Source organism: Cnephaeus nilssonii (genome assembly GCF_951640355.1).
Source record: "Cnephaeus nilssonii genome assembly, chromosome: 16".
In the NCBI taxonomy this organism is placed as follows: Eukaryota; Metazoa; Chordata; class Mammalia; order Chiroptera; family Vespertilionidae; genus Cnephaeus; species Cnephaeus nilssonii.
Window position 1 is genome coordinate 35,472,869 of NC_137087.1, and position 19,122 is coordinate 35,491,990.

Genomic DNA, 19,122 nt, shown 5'->3' on the forward strand with positions numbered 1-19,122 from the left:
ATTGATATTATAGAAATTTTTAAGAAGGTTTTCTCTCTCTTCTCCCATTTAATGGACAAAGAAGGCCTAGCTATGTATGGCCAATCCACTTGAATAAGTTAACCTCCCTATTTGAGCCACCTTCTTTAGCCAGTATAACAGCAATTCACACTGATGTCTGACTTAGAGATGGGTCTATCTCTCCCACAAAAGCCTTTGTCAACATGGCCACACCCACTTTAACTAGGGTGACCAAACATTTTGGTTTGCCTAAGGCAGTCATAGTTTATTATGCCACTTGTCCCAAACAATAAATTGTCATAGAACCCCACTTCATTCTCAGAAGTGTTCCAGTGAGGATAAGAAATTATATGCCCCTTCGCCCCCAACCTGAATGAAATCAGGGAGGAGCCTTCCCATAGACAGGCCTACTTCCCTTTTCATATGGTTGCTTTGCTCAGAGAAATTTCCAGTGCTTCTGTCTGTAAGACTCTTGGCCTGGGGTCATGATCTGACTTCATTTCTCCAGCAATATTCCTCCCAGCCTCTTAGCATATTATTTTTCAAACTTTTTTTTCTGCAACAGAATCTGTTTTTTCAGATGAGAAGTTAGAGGCTCCGATATTTAAAATAGATAAAGTGGAGCTTTTCCTGGTTGAAGCAGGGGTGGGAGCTCTATTGATCCTCATGGCTTTGTCGAATGTAGATTTAAATCCCCTGTAGGAGCCTATGCTACCACCAATTTAAAGTGTTGCTATTTTATAGGATGAATATTCTTGTTCCCTAGAAAAGTTAGGTTAGTAATACAGTATTTATTTAAGCTTGGCAAAGGTTAATAATTCGGTTCTTAAAAAAATATTACCCTGTGTTCAGCCTCTATTTTAAGTTAGGCTAATCCTGTGGCCTTGATTTTTCAAACCAATCGGCTAACTTTGTTGTTCTCCCATAGAATATGGTGGAGGAACAACCATGCCAACCACAGGTCCCCTGGGTCCCGGTCATGGTAATTCCCTGATCTCACCTTCCCCTTTGGGGCCCTTTAGCTTAATTCTGGATTTATGGCTTCTCCTCTGTAACCTGACCCTTTGTCTGTGATTTGAAATGCTATTCCAGCAGACTTATTTTTCTCTTTCTCCTTTCAACTCTTGAGCAGACCATCCTGCACCTTCTCTTTTGTTTTAATTCCCAGGCTATTTTAAAGTTCCTTCAAAATGCCTCCATAGACCCTACCATACACATCACTGCATTAAAATCCTTCATTCACTGAATCTCAGGAGTCTCTTCCAGTTTTATCAGCTCTATTACTTTAGACATCCTGGCCAAATACAACCTTTCATCAGAAATAGCCACATATTTCAACTACAGTTACTCACCAGCCTGACGACCTCCATCAATTCTCAATGATTCTGGGGATATGGTTATTTTTCTTGGCACAGACCCAAAAACATTGAGGCTAGAATTTAATATTAACCTGGTCTCCCTAGGATGTCATTAAGAGGATTTAATTACTGAAACACTAAAGGATATTGTCATAACATAGCAATTTCACTCAAAATGGCTTCATGCCCAAGACCATTGTGACAGTCACATTTTAAAGTTCTAGTGTCCTTGGGGAGGGTTGAATGGCGGGGGGGGGGGGGGGGGTGCAGAGGGCCCAATCAGCAATGGATGCCTTTACTTATTTGTTTTTTTTTTTTTTTTTGTTTATTCAAAAATATTTGGAATGAAGTGGGATTTCTGCTGACAGATAATTTGAAGTACTAGTCATTATTTCTAGATGTACAGAAATATTCAAACCAAGGTTTTCTTCAATCAACTATTACATGTTCAGGACATTTATGGAAAAAGAGCCATTCATACTTTAAAGAAACTATGCATTCATATCTATTGCATGTGTATACAGAAAGTTGGCTTGAATTTAAAGAGAAGGTAATTTTCATATTTTTAATAAATTTGTATTGTATAATTCCTCAGATTGAAATTTACACACTCTTATAGAAAAATAATCAAATAATTTCAAATTATAAAAAAGAGTCTTTCAACCTTGGCATTATTGACATTTTGGGCCAGATTATTCTTTGTTATTGGGGGGCTGTTCTGTGCATTGTAGGGTTCTGTAACCACTAGATGCCAGTAACACCTTCCCCCTCTTCCCAGTTGTGACAACCAAAAATGTTTCCAGATATTGTCAAATGTTTGTTGCAGAGCAAAATCACTCCCGTTGAGAACCACTGCCTTTAAAAGATGAGAAAAGATGCAAGAGAAAGAGTTGGAGATGGAATGGTCCATGGTGTTACAGTGACTACAGCTCCTGTCCCCATCCATCAGCAATGATGAGGATCAAGTGTTGGCTCACTTGCTGAATGGGGCAACATGGAGCTATGAAGGGTTTCTTCCAACTGACCCTGGGACCTCTACTAAGTCTCGAATTTACTCCATATGGAAAGCAGGCAGTTTAAAATACTAAGTAGCTGGTAATATTTTTCTTTGGGTAAAACTAATAATTCAGGAATGTGCTTATATCAGTTGGCTTTTGCTACTTAACAATTTGGTCCAGAGGTTGGTGGCTAAAAAAAACCCCACATTTATTATGGCTCACTCATTGGATTGGCTGGGGTTCAACTGGATCTGATGGGGCAGCTCTGTTTCTCATTGTAGGTCTGTGGGTCACGTGGGGCTGCAGCAGTTGGCCAAGCTCTGCTCTCTGTCTGCCTCCTCCTCCTCCTGGGAACAGTGGTCTACTCAGGGCATGCTCACCTCATGGTGACACCAGAGGTTCAAGAGGATGAGCAAAACACACGAGGACTCCTGTGGCCTAGGCCAATGGTCGGCAAACCACGGCTCGCGAGCCACATGTGGCTCTTTGGCCCCTTGAGTGTGGCTCTTCCACAAAATACCATGTGCGGGCGTGCACGTACAGTGCGATTGAAGGAGTACCCTAATTAAGTTAATAACAATGTACCTACCTATATAGTTTAAGTTTAAAAAATTTGGCTCTCAAAAGAAATTTCAATCATTGTGCTATTGATATTTGGCTCTGCTGACTAATGAGTTTGCCGACCATTGGCCTAGGCTCTGAATGGGTACCATAACCTCTACTTCATTTTATAGGCCACTGTAAACCATGTGGCTGAACCCAAAGTCAAAAGGAGGGAAGAACATACTCTGGGAAGAACATGGCAAAAGGCCTAGGGATATAGGGAGGGGTGAAGAACTGGGGTCAATGACACAATCCATCACAGATCACATATACTAGTATTTATTGATTTTAGAGAGAGAGAGGAAGGGAAAGGGAGAGTCAGAAACATCGATGCGAGAGAGAAAGATCTATCAGTGCCTTCTGCGGAGCCTTGGCCGGGATTGAACTGGCAACCTGGGCATGGGCCCTGACCGGGAATGGAACCAGCGACCTTTCCGTGCATGGGATGACACTCAATCAGCTGATCCACAACAGCCAGGGCTACAGCTCATATTTTTAGAGTAGTCGTTTTGCTTTTATATAATTTCAGAACTCAGCTCCTTTATTTTGCTGGACACGTCTGTAATGAGAGAATATAATCATAGGGCCATTTCAAGAATGGCCTCATCTAGTAGGGAAGAGTGGGCCAAACTATCTGAAAATTTATTTTAACTCCAGTTAACCCAGTTTTGCATGAATTAAACACATTACTAGTATAGCTCTGTGGTTTTAGAAAATGGAAAAAGCTGAATTTGCTTGACAGGGAGGCAGAGAGGAAAGGTATTTTCAAAGATGTTTGTGAGATTAAGATGCAAAAATACCAATTTTTAAGGATTGGCAGATTGCAGATGTCTTAGCCAGAGGAATGTTGAGTGAAAATCTCTGGAATGTTTTAGCAACCTTTTAAATTTATTGCCAGGAAATGTGTGTTGCTTGCCTTCTCTGCATCCTTTCAAAAGCTCTCTTGTGAATCCAGTCCAGTCTAGTCCAGGTAGGGAGGTTTGGAAACGGTGATAAGTGAAAGGTGTTTTCTACAGCTGTGCCTCAGCGCCAGCCTGACCCAACACCGTTAATATGTAACCCGAGTCTGACCACTTCTTTTATGTTTACATTTGGTTTCAGTATTATTTTTAACTGGTGAAAGAGCAGTTCAAAGTCATCTTTTTTTCTTGGCACTTACCCATAATTTCTCAAGGTTCAGTAGCAGAATGGCAGTAAGCCATGTCAAGGGGATTTGAATCTGGTGGAATTAAAAATCACTTACTTTATTATACCTGTGAGTGCACTGGGGATGGATGGGTCAGTCTGTACAAGGATAAGACATTATATCAAAAATAATATTGAATTGTTTTTGATGATATCCTAGATTTAGATGATCTTCATGCTTGGTATATTCATAAAAAAAATGGGTGTGTATCCCTGGCCGAGTAGTTCAGTTGGTTAGATTGTTGTCCTAAAATGCCAAGGTTTCGGGTTTAATTCCCAGTCAGGGCACATCAACCAATGAATGCATAAATAAGTGGAACAACAAATTGATGTTTCTCTCTCTCTCTCCCCCTTACTTTTTCTACAAAATCAATTGAAAAATTAAAAAGAAAAGAGAAGAAAAATTGTCTTAAAAATGGGTGTATAGTAGAAGGGCCAAAACAAAACAAAATAAAACAAAAAATGCTGACAATGACAAGTGCTGGAGAGGAGACAGAGCAATGAGAGCTCTCAAATGTTGCTGTTGAGGATGCCAAATGGTTCGGTCACTTCCAAAAATAGTTTGGCAATTTCTTATTAAGCACATGCATCCCACAGGATTCAGACATCCCACCCCCAAATTGTTACCCATGAGAAATTAAAACTATTTTCATACTAAAACCTCTACATAAATGTTTATAGTTGCTTTATTCACAATCACAAAATATTATTTAATTGGTGAATGGGTAAACAAATTGTGATTCATCCTACAATGAAGACTTACTCAGCAATAAAAAGAAACAAACTGCTGATCTATACTAATAAAAGGGTAATATGCTAATTAGACTGGGTTGACCGGATATCTTCCAGATGCCCGACTTCCTTCTGGACAGTTAGGGGGTGACCAGGCTGGCAGGGGACCAGTTAGGGGGTGACCAGGCTGGCAGGGGACCAGTTAGGGGGTGACCAGGCTGGCAGGGGAGCAGTAAGGGGGCAATCAGGCCGGCAAGTAGAGGCAGTTAGGGGCTATCAGGCAGGCAGGCGAGTGGTTAGGAGCCAGCAGTCCCAGATTGTGAGAGGGATGTCTGACTGCCGGTTTAGGCCCCATCCCAGTTGGACATTCCCTAAGGGGTCCCAGATTGGAGAGGTTGCAGGCCGGGCTGAGGGACCACCCCCCCTCCTGTGCATGAATTTTGTGCACTGGGCCTCTATTATGTGTAATAACATGGTTAAATCTCAAATGCATTATGTTAAGTGAAAGAGGCCAGACTCAAAAGACTTTAAGCTGTATGATTCCATTTATATATCATTCTGAAAAAGGTACCCCGACAGGGACAGAGAACAGATGAGTGGTTATCAGGGGTAGGGGCTGGGGCTATCTACAAAGGGACATGTGGGAAACTTTGAGGGTGATGGAATTGTTCCAATCTTGATGTGACAGTCATTACATGACTGTGTACTAGTACATATGTCAAAACTCATAGAACCCTGCACTAAAAAGAGTGAACTTATACCCCAACTTTTAATAAAGTATGTGGTTTATTGTCCCTCCGAATCTCCTAGTTTTATATTTGTCAATGTAACATACATGTTGGGGTGGTGACGCAACTCATAGTTGTTTCTTTGGAAATGGCTCCCTGCTCCCCAGTCCCTGCTGAAAGGGGGGTAGGTCATGCTTCTTCCAGGTGATTCCACACCCTGACCCCACTTCATAGGACCAAGGGTGGATATCTACCCTGGATTAAAACCGAAACATGCTGTCTTTGAGACTTTGCTCTAAAAGACATGGAAACCACAGTTCAGAGGGTGTAGATTTTGGCTTCCAGATATGTTTTGCTTGGCCCGCACAATGTTTAAAGAATTGAATTAATGGCCATCGTTAAAAAAATGGGAGATTTCACATAAAAACCCAGATTTCCGGCTTCTCTTTAAGAAGTGGGAGGATTTGGTAAAATGGACTCAAATTCCCGCCTGGAGACAATGGCGGGAGCATCGACCCCTTCACACCAGCGTGCCCTCTCCATCTGCTAGCTCCTACCACTCCCTGGGGTGGCCAAGTGGTGGCTGGGCTGTGCTATTCATGTGCTGATATAATAGCATTAAGGAAAATATGAAATATTTCTTGTACCTTCTTTTTCTATCAAAAGACCATGTTTAATGAAAAACAAGAATGAGCATATTACATTGTGGAAGTGACGATTATTTTAGTGGCTTATAATAAGCAAACCAAATGTGTCTGTACTGAAGAAACACAAATTAAGATTCCTTTTTGAAACAAACATGGATCTTTACACTCATCCATGTTACCTGCCTGGTCTCTGTAGGCATTTGAGTTTGCACCACTCTCCCAAATGGTTGCATAAAATTAAATGGGGACCTCGGGATCTATATCTATGGGCAAACTGGTGTCATTGGGGAGGAGAAATGGAGAGCCTTTACAAAGAAGCAAGTCTGCAGATTTTTTTTTTTTTTTTTTTTTTTTAAGAGAGAGTGAAAAAGAGAAATTGGGAAGGGGATAGATGTTCAGCAAAGAGGGCGAGTGAGTTTCCTTCAATCACAGTAAGGAAGTTGGGGGTAACCCAAGTCTCCCAATTGGTGCTTCTCAAACTTTAATGTGCACAGAAATCCTGGGAGAGCTTGTGTAAATGCCCTTTCTGACTCAGTAGGCCTGGAGTGAGGCCTGAGAATCTGCATGTCTAGCAGGATGCCAGATGATGTCCCTGCTGCTGATCAGCTGACCATGCTTTGAGGTACAAGGCACCAAGCCATGCCGTCTACAAAGAAACAATAAAACTTTACCAACCTAAACTCTGTTTTCTAACCATCTGCCCTCCATGGAAGTACTCAGTAACATCAGTTTTTTTTTGCCACTTAACCAAAGAATATCACTCCTCTAGAACAAGGGGATATTTAAAAGGTAGTGCAGGCTAGCACTCTGGGAAGCAAGAATAATTCTGTGATGAACTGGCTGGTATCTTCACAGAAGCACCCGGGGTGAGCAGCCCAGCTATGTGACTGTGCATCTGGCCTTCTTAGTCTCGATGGCTTTGCTCTGTGGCTTTAGGCAAATCACCAGGTCTCTGCCCTCTCACCAGTCAAAAGGAGGTGAGGTTTTGACCTTGCAGGCTAAGGAGGTGAGGTTTTGACCTTGCAGGCTATTGTGAAAGATGTAATTAGCATTTGTGAAAGCTTGCAAGATCTCTGGAGGAAAGGTACTTCAGAAGAACAAAGTAATTTATAGTCACTATCATCATTTCATTACCGGTTTAGCTGATATGCCAGGGCAACTCAGTCCAAAAGAAGCCACTGCTCCACAATCTACAACTCCCTCCTGGTTGAGAATACTGCAGGGCGGCTCATTCCAGCTGTGCAAGAAGATAAATTGTGCTTCTTTTTCACAACCCTTCATATTACTCGGGTGTCTACCATTTCAGGTTTTCATATAACAACTTTTCATGTAAAGAAGAAAGATTCCGCTTTCAATTGTCTCCTTCTACCATGGGCCATGGTGATGTCTGTCTAAAAATTACAGGCTCTGGTTTGAAAGGAATATGTTTTTTTCATTTTTTTCTCTAAATCAACGGTCCAAAAAATATACTGTGGGCCACATATGCAATGAAAAAGTGTCTAGCAGCCACATTGAAGAGAAAAAGAATCAGATAAAACTAATTTTAATAATGCATTTTATTTAGTCTAATATTTCTAAAATAGTTTTTAAATATGTAATTAATAGAAAAATCATTAAAGAGAAATTTTGCCTTTTGGGGGTACTGTCTTTGAAATTTGGTATATGTCACACTTGAAATGGGATGCTAAAGTTTCATGAAGAAATAATCCATGTTTAAACATCCTAAAATTTACAGCTGAAAAAGTAATTCCACATACCCATGTTGTTCCAAACATACTCAAATTTTCTCCTAATAACTGTATTGAGTATCCACTTTTAAATTTGAATGTCAATTATAGAATGAAATAACACTTACAAATCAGTTCCTTGGTCACATTGGCCACATTTCAAGGGCCACATGTGGCTAATGGCTATACTGCATTGAACAGGGCAGTGTTGGCCTCTTGGGTGCGGACAGAAGGCCCATGCCCACCCCACCACTGGCCCTGTATGTGTGTCCTTTGTTGAAGGAGTTGCCTAAGAGCTGACTAGCCCTGTGAATGTGGTGAGAAAGCCTTCTTCCATCAGTACACATTACTTGCCCTCTACTCTTCAGAGTACTGCTGTTTATGGCCCATCTGTCTCTCAGAATGACCCACATTCCCCAGAGGGAACTTGCAGAGAGCCAAACTGGGCGCCACTAGACTAAAACAGCGTCTGTCCACCCATTACTCCACTTATCCATTCAACAAATATTTATGAAGCAAGTTTCTATGCCCAGCCCAGCTAAGCTCCAGGGACTGCTTCAGCCATGAGAAAGGACAACAAGGTCACTGCCCTTATGAGACTTAATGTCTAGAAGTGGTAGGCATTTAATGGAATCACACAAATAATGAGTTAAAAACAATATGATTTCTACAGAAGGAAAAAAAAAAAGCAGAGATCTCCATGAGATTAGGGAACCTAATCCAATTTGGAGGTTCAGTAAATCTTCCTTAAGAAAATGACATTTCCATTGGGACCTGAAGGGGTTAGGCAGTGAAGATTGGGGAGAGGGGCCTATTCTGGGCAGAGGAGATAGCGTGTCAAGAAACTGGCAGAAGGTCAGGGTGGCTGGAGTCTGGGGAGCCCGGGAGATGGGAGAGAGGAGTAAGGCCCTGATCTGAAGGGTTTGGAAGGCCTTGAGAAGGAGCTCAGTCTTTGGTCTAAGAAAAACTGGAAGGTCACGGAAGGCTTTTAAGAATGACCTATCAGATTCGGGCTCCCCTTTTGGATTTTACAAGATGCCATGTGGCTACAGATCTTCCTTGGCATTGTCACCTTCAGTTCAGCCCCAGGTGAAAATGACTGTGGAGGCAAAATGACACCTTCATTTAATTGTCCTGTTGACTGGCCATGGGCCCCAGAACTCTCTGAGGAAGAGCTAGCCCATAGACACAGGGAGGGGAAAGGCAGTCTGATAGCTCTGAGGAATGAACTAAACCAAAATGAAACAAACAACAAACAAACAGGAAATCCCACACCAGGCAAAACCCTGGGCATTCCAATTCAAATTTAAATAGAATCTTCAGGGGCTAAGACTCATTATTATTATATTATCAACAGTGGTACTAATTGTGATGAGCACAGCTACTATTTACTAAGGGCTCATTGTTTGCCAGTAGTATATCCATATGCCCATCCATACATAAATGTATGTAAAACATTACAAACATACATACAAATATGTACATACATAAATATATATATATTAGTTCTAATCCACAAGAAAACCTACCTGCAAGATAGATATTATCCCTATGTCATTTGCTATACACAGAAAGAAAGTTTCACAAAGTTTAAGCTACCTGTCTAGAGTAAAGGCGTTAGTAAGGTAGAGACAGGATTAGAACACATATCTGTCTGAGCTCAAAGCTATGTGTCTACATCATCAGGCTGCATCAGGCTGACTTGGGCATTTGAGAAACAATACGCAGGGCCTTAGATAGAAATAACACTGCTCACTTCTGTGACTAGCCAAGGAGTAGCAGCTCATTTTTGGATATTTGCTACTTACTGAGAGTTTGGATGGAGTCACCCTCAAAATGTTCTCAGTAGCATGTGTCTTTTCCAAATGCTGTGTGTGTAGTTCTGCTTTTTCTCCTCCCCCGCAAGTTTTTAACCTTTTCTTTCTCCCTCTTGCTGCTCCACAGGTCAATCTGCTTTTGCTGAGTTGAGTTGGGCTTCTTTTCTGTAGCACGTGCATTAGCTCAGCCATCTCTGAACCTGGGCACAGCCTCCTTCATCTGTTAGGGTGGTTGGTGTGGGCATCTCCAGACACAGGGTAGGTACATGCTCTAGGCTCTAAGGCAGAACAGACAGAGCTGACAGAGGGCACGAAGGAATGGCCTCTGAGCACCAGGAGCTGCTGAGTGCCTTTGTGCAACACCTCCTACTAGCGATGCAGAAAGCTGTGGCTCATTGATCCATTAATCTCATAACATTGTTCTCGAGGTGGGGAGAGGGGAAGGGAGATCCACCATATCCCCACAAAAGGAAAGTAGCTTGGTCCAACAGTTAAAGAGGTAAGTCAAAAGGCTTGTTCAAATCTCATTTACTGCACAAAACATTATTGAGTACCTGATATGGGCCAGAAATGGATCTTGGTGTTGGGCTATTGCAATAAATTGAAACGATTAAAAACAAGCAAATAAGAGAGTAGATTGTAAATGTTCTCACCCCCAAAAGAAATGGTAATAGTGATGGAGGTGTTAGGTAATGCTCTAGTGATAATTATTTACAACACAAAGTGTATCAAATCAAGAGATTGTACACCTTAAACTTACACAATGTTCTACACAAGGTCAATTGCATCTCAATCAAGCTGGGGGGAAAAACAAGTAAGCAAATAAACCAGGAGAGAGCATTTCAGGCAGAGAAAATAGTATGTGCAAAGATCCGGAGGCAGGAGGGTGTCTGGAGCGTCCAAGAAACAGCAAAGAGGCCAGTGTGGCTGGAGATGGGGTGAGGGTCACTGGGTCTCACACTTACTCTAAGACCTTTGGCTTTTCCCCCAAATGTCATGAAAAACCACTAGAAGTTTCTTAGCAGAGAGGGAGTGTTTTTTAGAACCAACAGTATAGAAAACAGCCTGTGCAAGCCCAAGGGTGAAAGCGGGAGAGTGGTCAGGAGGCCAGTGGTGAGTGATGGTGAAGCTTATACAAGGTGAGCTGGGTAGGTGGCCAGAAGCGGTTGAATTCTACCACATTTTGGGAAAGAGTTAAATGGATTTGCTGATGGGTTTGTCCAATGGTAAATAAATTGTTTGAAGTCATTTTTCCCTCCCTACCTAGGAGTGATTTTAGCCATTTTCAGGCCTAGATGGGAAGCTACCTAGGTCATTAATTACCCTTGTTTAGATACTTCTTATATGTTTTTAAAATAATGTTTTCATGTTAACAAATTATACAAGTGAGCCAATATTTTATTCTTCTGATAAAATCAAATGGACCACTCCAATTACTTATCAATAGTTCTCCTTTCCAAGAGATAATCTCTATTATGTTTGACTTTTTCTATGCATTTATACTGAGTGGCCAGATTATTATGATCTCTGAACGCATAATAATCTGGCCACTCAGTGTGTGTGCATATATATATATATTAGAGCCCCGGTGCATGGATTCATGCATGGGTGGAGTCTGGCCAGCCTGGCCAGGGGGAGGAGACATGGGCGGTTGGCTGGCCTGCCTGCTGGTCGAACTCCTGGTCAAGGGGACAATTTGCATATTAGCCTTTTATTATATAGGATATACACTGAGTGGCCAGATTATTATGCATTCAGAGATCATAATAATCTGGCCACTCTGTACATGTATAAAGACTTATAGTTTTATTCTTTTATAAAACGGAGATCCTGTTGTTGATGTTGTTTTCTGTTTAAAATGCCTTGAGGATCTTTCCATAGTGGTACAGAGGGTTGATTTCATTCTTTTAGTAGCTTAGAGAGTCCTCTAGAAATGTAGCGGACTCCTTTCGCTCCTCTCTCAGTGACTGTCTAAATGAGGGGATCAGAGACAGGCATCCACATGTGTGCCTCGGGAGACTTTCTGCTTCCACAAAACATCCACGAGATGACATTTTAAGGTTGAGAGAAAGCCTAGCATGCATAGCCAATCGTTTGAAACGTCTTCCCGGCTCTTGGAGGCGATCAGCGTTGCCTTGAGTCATTTCAGTTGGAAAGTGCTTTTGCTGTGGAAAACTCTTGGGGCATTTCGTGCCCCTGGTTTCCCGGCATCTCATTCCCTAGCATGCGTGGCTGGAGAAAGTTAAAGCGCCCAGGGCAGCAGGTTAGCCTGGCATTATATGGTGAGCAGATTTCCCAAACCAAAATGAAAGCACCTGATTCAACAAGAGTAAATGATGTTATTGGCTGAAAAGAAGTCTCTAGGTATGCATGCTTCCCCCCCTAATTAGTACAATGTTGCCTTTTGTTATATATTGAATCGCATAGGCCATGCATAAACAGTGTAGGAAATTTAGGAAAAACACAGGAAAAGATTGAACAATCATCAAAAAGCTCCTCCTCCTTACAAGAGGATTGGAAATTGGATTTTTCGTGACATATCTGGGTTACACAGTCACCGAAGTACCATCACTAGCTTTGCTTGGTTCCTCTGCCTGTGTGCAGCAATGTGTCATGAGGAGGTGGGAGGGAGCACAAACATTCCCTATTGGAAAACCAACCCCAGCAGTCTGCTTTCCTATCTGGGGCCTCTTCATATAGGAAGCAGTGATTTAGTGCTAGCGGTTCAATAAAACGATATGACCAAATGAGCCCTGGCTGGTGTGGCTCAGTTGGTTGGCATTGATCGTTCCATGCACCGAAGGGTTGCCGGTTTGATTCCTGGTCAGGGCACATGCCTAGGTTGCAGGCTCGATCCCCAGTGGAGGGCATGCAGGAGGCAGCTGATCAATATTTCGTTCTCATATTGATGTTTCTCTCTCTCTTTCCCTCTCCCTTCCTCTCTCTCTAAAAATCAATGAAAAATATACTCTTCTGAGATATCTATATCCGCATCCATATTAAAAACAAAAACAAAAAAATCCTGATATGACTGAATGAAATCTCCAGCAACGAACAGGAGAGAAACCTTGTCTCAGTCTTGCTGAGACGTGTTAGGAGGTGGAAGGAGGACGTGGACACAGCAAAAGACATGGGGTCCTGGCCCATGTGACAACAGAAATGGGAAAAGGGCATCTCAAGAAAGAGGATCACCATTCCCTTCTTGACTGCCACAGAGAAGCCAGGGATGAACCCTGGGAATGAGCCACTGAATGTGGCTGTTGAAGTCATGGGCGACTCGAGAGTGCCCCTCAGCTTGCTAGGTGTTTGGAGTGGGTGGTGATGAAATAACTACAGGGAGGGTAGACCAATGGTTTTTAAACTTGGCTGAACATCCTACTCACCTGGAGGGAACCTGGAAAATACGAATTCCTAGGCCCCATGTCGGACCTTGTGAGTCAACTCTTCAGTGGTCGGTCAGCCTAGGAAACTGAGTTTTCATTGGGGGCTCAGAGGAAGCCAGCCCACACATCAGCATTCATGAACCCCATGTAGGCGATGAAAGGCGAGACTTAGGATATACTGGAAGGGAGAGTAGGGTTAAGGAGTTTCCTTGGTAGTTTTCCTTTTCCCCCTTTAATTTTGTTTTCAGAATAGAGGAGACTTGAGCTCTTTTTCCAGGCCCTGGGGGAAATAATCTGATTGAGGATACAAGAGAGATGGGAGAGAGGAGGTCAAGTGCGCCCTTGGAGAGATCAGCTGTAGAAAATAGGAGAGGGAGCTCCAAGGCAGGTGGGTGAGGAGCAGCTGGGAGGAGATGCAAGGTAATAGGAGGTGGAGACTCAAGTGAAAATGTGAGGAAGTGAAAGGCAACGCCAGGGTTCTTAAACTGACTCCAAGTCCAGCTTGCTGTATTTTCGACAATGGACTCAGTTCACCTAAGAAAACTTGTTGATTCCTTCTGAGGACTGTGAGTTGAACAAATTGCATGGCACTTTCATCATGCCAGCTGTGCCCAGGAAATGCAGGTTATGAAAGTTTAGAATTATGAAATGACACAGGTTGTGCGGTTAAACATGAGCTTATCTTTTGAAAGTTTCTATTTCACAGCTTCCAAGGAGATGCACTCTGTATGACACTTAATACCTGAGTTTTCAGGAGCCTGGAGCTGAGAGGAAGAATTCACCAAGCACCTGTTTTAGCCCCAGGCAGCAAAGTCCAAGAGTTCAGCTTGAGGGTGGGAGGGGAGTGGGGTGTAGAAGAGGCACCCCGGGTGCTGTTCCCATGGAGCATGTTGAAAATGGGTTCTCAGCATTGTGGCAGGAAGTATGGGGCCACAAATCACACCTCACACCTTTCTCTGGCTGGCTGTCTGGGCTCTGTGTGAAATCTGGGTCTTTAACCTTCTCTTTCTATCTTTTTTCTCCCTTCCACCCATTGTCTGCCCAGTCCAACTGTCATTTGTGGATTATCTTTGCATCCTGTAAGCACATAGCTGGTGTGTTCTTATAATAGTAATGAACTTAGTGGTCCAGGTAGTGAGTAACAGCCACTGTGCTCTTTTGAACTCTTATGTGCATTTTACCTAGCACTGTCCTTTGAAATGTGCTTTGGATCCATTTCTATTTTAACATCCTATTACAATTAAATAATTGCTTTTTATTTAAAAAAGACAGTACTAATTTTATTACTAACTAGAGGCCTGGTGCATGAAATTCGTGCCCGGTGGTGGGGGTGGGGTGGGGCGGGTGTGTGTGTCCCACAGCCCAGCCTGCACCCTCTCCAATCTGGGACCCCTCAAGGGATGTCTGACTGCCACTGGGAATGGGCCTAAACTGGCAGTCGGACATCCCTCTCACAATCCAGGACTGCTGGCTCCCAACTGCTTGCCTGCCTGCCTGCCTGATTACCCCTAACTGCTTCTGCCTGCCAGACTAATCATCCCCTAACCACTCCCCTGCCAGCCTGATTGACACCTAACTGCTCCCTTGCCGGCCTGATTGCCTCTAACTGCCCTCCCCTGCAGGCCTGGTCACCCCCAACTGCCCTCCCCTGCAGGCCTGATTGCCCCCAACTGCCCTCCCCTGCTGGCCATCTTGTGTCCACATGGGGGCAGCCATCTTTGATCACATGGGGGCGGCCATCTTGTGTGTTGGAGTGATGGTCAATTTGCATATTACCTCTTTATTATATAGGATAACGATGCTCCCTGTATTCCACACTAATTATTTTAGGTACCTTGTTGTCTTTAAATCTCATAACAACACTATGATGTAGTTATTCTGATCCCCATTTTACAGATGAGGTCATTGAGGCTCACAGAGGTAAGTCTCATTTAAGAAACAGTCCATGTATTGCATCCCAGTGCATGCCATGCCCTGTGTTTGTGTTGTGGAAACAGTCGCGGGAGCACACACTCACAAAGAGACAAAGAGGACCGCTGGGGTGACAGATGGCTGTACAGAGGAGGGCCCTAACCCAGACACTGTGAGGTGAGTGGGAGGTGTTAGTTCCTGTGAACTGACGTTTATCCCATGAGTGACGTAGGGCGAAAACCACAGATGGCAGACTTTCAGGATTCAGGGCAGGAGTGTCGTACATTCCCATGGTGCTAGGCCACAGAGATGCTGGTGACTGCAATTTCTGCCTCACTTCGGGGAAAGTGTGATGGTGAGGTCAGTTTCCCCAGCAGCCACCTCGTGAGAGCCTGGTTATCTGGCAGCTCAGAAAGAGCTGAGGACAGAGAGTCAGGCTGACCTTGATTGGAAATCCTCCCCATGATTTGCTGGCTGAGGGACTTTAGGTAAAGTATTTAGCCCTCTGAACCTCAGTTTCTTTACTTACAAAGCTGGAGCTAATACCTAGCTCCTGGGTGTTGGGAGATTAAGGTGCTAATAAATGTCTTGTTCAACATTACTTTTCACAAATGCTCAGGAAACAGTGCTGTTCTATGTTGGTGGTTCTCAGAAGGGGGTAGATTTACCCTCCAGTGGACATTTGGCAATACCTGGAGACATTTAAAAATATATATATATTTTATTGATTTTTTTACAGAGAGGAAGGGAGAGGGATAGAGAGTTAGAAACATCAATGAGAGAGAAACATCGATCAGCTGCCTCCTGCACACCTCCTACTGGGGATGTGCCCGCAACCAAGGTACATGCCCTTGACCGGAATTGAACCCGGAATTGAACCACAGGCGACGCTCTACCCACTGAGCCAAACCGGTTAGGGCACCTGGAGACATTTTTGATTGTCACCATTATGGGGAGGGTCTACTGGCATCTTGTGGGTGGAGGCCGGGAATGCTGCCAAAAGACACATGCACAGGCCCCCACAACAAAGAATTATCCTTCCCACCTGCCCATAATGCTAAAGTTGCAAAACTATTCTGCATCGATATTAACGCACGTAATCCTCATAGGAACCTCATGAGGTAGTATTATTTTTATTCTCTTACTTTCAATCCTAGAATATTGGAGAGATCAAGTGACGTGGACAGGAAATGACTTACCCAAATGCAGACGGCTCGTAAGAGCTGGGATTTGAGCCCTGGCGTCCCAGCTCCGGAGCTCTCACATTAACTGCTTTCCCTAGTTTGCCCTCTGCAGGGGTGGGTCCCAGGCAGTGTAGGTAGGGCACCAAGGGGCTTCCTTCCCCCTGTGCCAGGGATTCTTAAACTCCAGCGAGCATCAGAATGACATGAGACATGCAGATCCCAGCGTCCCACTCCGGGCCGTTTGGATGCAGCTGTGCCCGGGGCACAGGCTCTATACCCGCTCTGGTGAAGGTGTTCACATAGACTGGCAGCGTGACGCAGACTTAGCATCTTTCAGGTGGTTTTCTCCATCTAGATTTTCAGGAAATACTGTGTGAAGAGCTTACTGTAATTTTAGCATGTTGTCCAAGAAAAAAAAAATTAAATGCAAAAGCTTTTGAACCTGGTCATGACTGTATCTCCTTAAGGAGGACCTGGCTCGGTTAATTCATTCCTAGACTCTTATCTCCCTCCAAATGAGGACACGGCGATTGCAATGGGCTGTCCTCCCATCACCTTCAATGCTCAAAACTGGACTTGTACTCCCCCCCGCCCCACCCCCTCCCCTTTGCTCCTCATGATGTTGTCCTTATTGCTGTCCCAACCAATTACCCAAGCACTTCGGAATTTGCCTTCCTTCCACTGATGCAGCTGATCTCCAAGTTCTTCAAGTTCCTCTGGCATCACCTTACTCCTGGTGGTCACTAGCTCTTCATGGCCACCACTGAGCTCCCACTTCAAGTCTCTAGTCCCTCGGCTTGGACTTGCAGTACTTCCTACCTGATCTGCCAGCCTCAACTTTTTCTCCTCCAAAGCATCCAGCCAGATAAATCTAAAAATGCCATTTTCTTTTCTTTATGGATTCACTGATTCACTCACAGGAATTAAGGAGCACGACCCTGGGCCAGGCTCTGTCCTGTAGATACAAAGCTGAGTATGATCCTGTCTGATCCCTTTCTTATTCAGTGCTACCAGCTCTTTATATCATCACAGCCTGACCTCCTACCCACCACCCTACCCCACATTTCCCCACACAGCCTCTCAGCTCTGTTCATTGCCCACTGTCCCCAGTTTGCTCATTACTACCTCTGTAGCTTTGTCATGCTCTAACTACCTAAGACATCCTCTCTCTCTAATCCACATCTCTCACTTCTATTCATCCTTCAAAACACAGATCAAATCTCATTTCCTTAGTGAATGCTTCCCTAACCATCCTACTTCAGGGCCATGTCTCCTGTCCTGTAGTCTTGCGGTATCCAATGTCGCTGTTATTTTTGGAACTGCTACTTAACATACACATATGGATTCATTTTTATGCCTGTCTGGTAGGGGAGAAAAGGTTGCAATCTGGAACAGTTTATTGTAAAGGATTTAGTCACTCTGGGCGGCATGGTAGATGCAGACACAAAATAGGCATCAGTCTGCCAAATGTAGTTTTAAATTCCTGTGGATGGATCTTAGAGCCCAGCTCTGCAGGCTGTATGCCTGGCTTACCCACTTGGACCAAGTGTTGCTGCTCAGAATGGCCAAACCCACAGAGGCCCTAGTTAGTATCTGTGTCTGGCAATAATTCCAAGAATTTCTGGATTTGTCCTTCAGTGATTCTTCCCAGAGTTCTGTCAGCTAAAGAGAAAGAGGAATGCTTCAGCAATGGCTGATGTTTATTGAGTGCTTACTATGTGCCAGGCATTGTGTTAAGTGCTTTACATGCATTATCTTATTCAACCATCATAGTAACCAGCTAAGGTGGGGACGGTCAGCTCTCTTTTGCATGTGAAGAAACAGGCTGAGAGAGAAATCAGTAACTGGTAGCAGCTGTGGCCAGGGGAATGCAGGCCTGTTTGCTTTTAGTCTTCACTTTTTTAACCCTTCTATGCAATCCACGGTTGGGTATAAAAAATACTAAGGACACCAAGGCTTTCCAATTTTTTAAAAAATATATATATTTTATTGATTTTTTACAGAGAGGAAGGGAAAGGGATAGAGAGTTAGAAACATCGATGAGAGAGAAACATCGATCAGCTGCCTCCTGCACACCCCCTACTGGGGATGTGCCTGCAACCAAGGTACATGCCCTTGACCAGAATCGAACCTGGGACCCTTCAGTCCGCAGGCCGACGCTCTACCCACTGAGCCAAACCGGTTAGGGTGGCTTTCCAATTCTTAAATGAACCCCGGGACTTATAGCCTTTGTCATCTGAAAATCTTTGTATTGAATGAGGATTATGTTAGAAATGATGTAGTTCCAGCTAAAAAGATGTTTTCTCAAATTCTATAAAAAAAGATTTTAAATAACTGCTGTTTGGTCATAAGCCCATCACATCCTGAAAGCCCGATTTTGGACAACTGAGAAGCTAGTGTGCGAAAGGACACATGCGTCACGATGTTTTCTAGGAAAGCTGGTGGGTGAAAGGCTTCCTGAGAAAGCTCCCACTGGAAAGGAATACTCCTGTGGGTTATATTTCAAGGCAGATAATGAAATCTTTTCTTCTGGGGACATGCTCCTTGCCCTGTGTTTATAGTTTCACCAGTCAGGGTGGCCTGAAATGCCTGATGTTGGAAATCCTCCAGCAGTGGTCATGAAGGGTGAGGAACGCCTCCTGCTCTTAGAAAGAATAAAGTTCCATAACGTAGAGAGATGGGCTTTGTACCCATTACCATGTTGTTTTAAGTGTCTATTTGAAGAGGCAGTCTTGATGGGGATAGTGGTTGCATAAGTTAATCTTTTAAAAAACGTATGTTCTTATTGATTTTTGAAAGAGAAGAAGAGAGAGAAAGAGAGAGGGAGCAGAGAGAGAAAGAGAGAGAGA